We start from the raw sequence: 3,380 nt of genomic DNA, 5'->3' as shown, positions 1-3,380 counted from the left end.
GACGTCACGTGATGACGTCACACCGGCTGCAGATGGGGCCTCATATCGCGCCGTCGGTCGCCTCCCGGCGGTGGCCACCATTGACCCTGAAGTGAGATCACATGATGTGACGTCACGTGATGACGTCACATCGGCTGCAGATGGGGCCCCATATCACGCCGTCGGACGTCACCCGGCGGAGGCCTCCACGCTTCGGTTCGCGCCGTGGCGCGCGACGCGGCGGCGGCGCCACCATCGCTGCATCACGTGATATGTGACGTCACGCCAGTGAGGAAGCGGCGCGCGCCCGCCGTCGCGTCAGTCTCTGTGCCCGCAACCGCGCCAGCGTCTTTGCGCCGGGCGTGTATGCGGTCAAGATGCCTCCAAACGCTAAGAATATGCTAAGGTTAAGCCCAGTGGATGCGAAGCATCCACTGGGCTTAACCTTGATAAGCCTCCAATTTTTTTCTTGGCACATAAGAATACACGGGACCAAGAAGTTTCCAATTTAATTTCTCTCAACGCAGCGCAGTCACGAAGGGATCACTTCGTGATAAGGGTCATTGGACATCTTAGAAGGGCTCACAAAACAAAGCAGTACGCCCTTTAAACACTGTACACGTCTAAAACGCAAGCATAGCCACATACCTTCAATGTGATCCGCTTTCAATGCAAGTTGTTGACACTTCAGCGGCGCTTCGCGCTTCGTAACGTGCAAAAATGACTGTTAATGCAGGCATTTCGTCAACAACTGCCTAGCGAATGTCGGAACAGCTTTTACAAAGTGTTCACGTTAACACAAGTTCAATTTTATTGTTTGTTACTGCATGTACAAGAAACAGGCCGGCTTACGTATTCAGGAGGTCCCGGAGTGAGAAACTGCCAGGGGGACCTCATATCATTAGTGGGTACATACGAGTATTATAGCAGCAAGTAGGGGGCGAACAAACAAACAAAAAAGAACGCGCCACGAAATACAATTCGTAAGGAAGAAGTTATAATAAATAAAAAAGAATTAGATATGTATTAAAAACAGCGCTATACAATAATATCACAATAAATAGAGAGGGCATGGCACTAAGACTGTGGATAGCATGTCTAAGCCGCTACTTTTGCAGGTCCTGCCGTGTTTTTTCGTTCTGGCTTCGCACCCACGACCTCAAGCTGGTGCTTGAGGTCGTGGGTGAGATGAGTCAGCCTTTTATCGATCAAGGTACAAATTCCTAGTGATAAGGCAACTATAGGTAAGGAAACTGACACTAGCGGTGACCTGTTTGAGGCTGTCTGCCAGCCCGATGAGAGTTCGCTTAATGTCGCTGACTTCTGCGGACAACGCGTGTGTGTGTGAAGTGATTCTCGCGTTCTCTGAGGGCGGGTCGTTACGAGGTGCCGGAGTAGCCTCATGCCCTTCTAAACTATGGATCATACGCCGTAAGCAATCGCTATACTCCCGTAAAGGCTACAAGAGTTCAGCAAAGGGAAGAGAACAGTGCATACATTCATTGAAATCACCCATACAACACAGAACAGCACACGTTTCAACAAAGAACAAGCTCAAAACAAGCATCCGAAGCATCAATAAAGCATTGCACACCCCTTCCCGCAAATTTAGTGAGAGTTTTGCATCACCTTCGTGTACATCCACGTTGATAAGCACCGATAAGAGTTGACAAGGGTTGGATCATGTTTGATAAGCTTGATAACGGCCGATGAGGGTTGATAAGGGTTTATACTGGTCGGATCAAGTTTCATAACATTGCACCGGGCTGCTTGGAGATGAGCAAGTGGCACAATGTTTACTCGCACTTCGACAACTTCCAGAGGAGTTCCTGCGTGAATATTGTTACGTAGGAAGACGCAGACGACAAGCTATGTACAAATATATTTACAAGGAAAATACGCTGCGCTTGGCCAAGAGGCAACAGCCCGCGCTAGCTTCTAAATCGTCGTCGTCGTCTTCACACTGCTGGCCTTTCGTGATCGCACATATTGTGCCGTAGCACTACCCCCGGCTGCAAAAGCGCCGTCCCGGAGCGACTAAAGATCGGACTCGGAAGCAGTGTAGTATAGGCCTTGAGCCTACTGACGTGTACAACATCACTAGATGCCACAGGAGAGGACGAGCTTGAGCCCACAGGAGCAATTTCGTAAGTCACAGGCGTCACCTGGCGCAGCACGCGGTAGGGCCCTGTGTATCGCGAAAGAAGCTTCTCTGAAAGTCCGACGTGACGAGAGGGCGACCACAGGAGCACGAGCGCACCAGGTGAAAACTGTACGTCACGATGGCGGGCGTTGTACTGACACTGCTGAGTGGTCTGTGAGGCCGTAAGGCGAGCACGGGCAAGCTGGCGTGCATGGTCGGCGCGGGCGATGGCGTCGCGCGCATACTCGCTTGTTGAGACCGCAGCAGGAGGAAGTGCCGTGTCTAGGGGCAAGGTAGGTTCGCGACCGTACAGTAGATAAAAGGGAGAAAATCCGGCGGTGTCGTGCCGGGAAGAATTGTACGCAAATGTTACGTAAGGAAGGGCAATGTCCCAGTCGTGGTGGTCCTTGGAAACGTACTTGGCCAGCATATCGGTAAGAGTACGGTTTAACCGCTCTGTCAGGCCATTGGTTTGAGGATGGTATGAAGTAGTCAGTTTGTGGTGAATGGAGCAGGAACGCACAATGTCAGCGATAACTTTCGAGAGGAAGTTTCGACCACGGTCAGTAAGCAGCTGTCGCGGGGCGCCATGAAGCAAGATAATGTCACGCAGGAGAAAGTCCGCGACGTCAGTGGCGCAGCTGGTAGGGAGAGCCCGAGTGATAGCGTATCGGGTGGCGTAATCAGTCGCGACGGCTACCCATTTGTTCCCAGAGGATGACGTGGGAAAGGGACCAAGCAGGTCTAATCCAACACGAAAGAACGGTTCCACAGGGACGGTGATCGGCTGGAGATGACCGGCAGGTAGCACCTGAGGTGTCTTCCGACGCTGGCAGGGATCACAGGCAGCAACATAGCGTCGAACGGAGCGAGCGAGACCAGGCCAATAGAAGCGGCGGCGGACGCGGTCGTACGTGCGGCTCACCCCAAGATGTCCTGCAGTGGGTGCGTCATGCATCTCAAAGAGCACAGTCTGTCGTAGATGTTTTGGTACGACAAGAAGAAGATCAGGGCCATCAGGGAGGAAGCTCCTTCGGTACAGAATGCCGCCCTGGAGGACATATCGGCGAACGGATGCGTCGGTAGGTGTAGAGCGCAGACGCTCGATGAGTACTCGCAGCGATAGGTCTCGGTACTGCTCATCGGCGATGTTAGCGAAGGCAGACACAGAGAAAATGCCGTCGGCGGTACTACTGTCGGCGTCGGCAGGCGCGGCTACCGGGTAGCGAGACAGGCAGTCAGCGTCCATGTGTAGTCG

Source organism: Dermacentor albipictus, chromosome 2 (assembly GCF_038994185.2).
Source record: "Dermacentor albipictus isolate Rhodes 1998 colony chromosome 2, USDA_Dalb.pri_finalv2, whole genome shotgun sequence".
NCBI classification, from domain to species: Eukaryota; Metazoa; Arthropoda; class Arachnida; order Ixodida; family Ixodidae; genus Dermacentor; species Dermacentor albipictus.
This window is presented reverse-complemented; position numbering follows the sequence as displayed.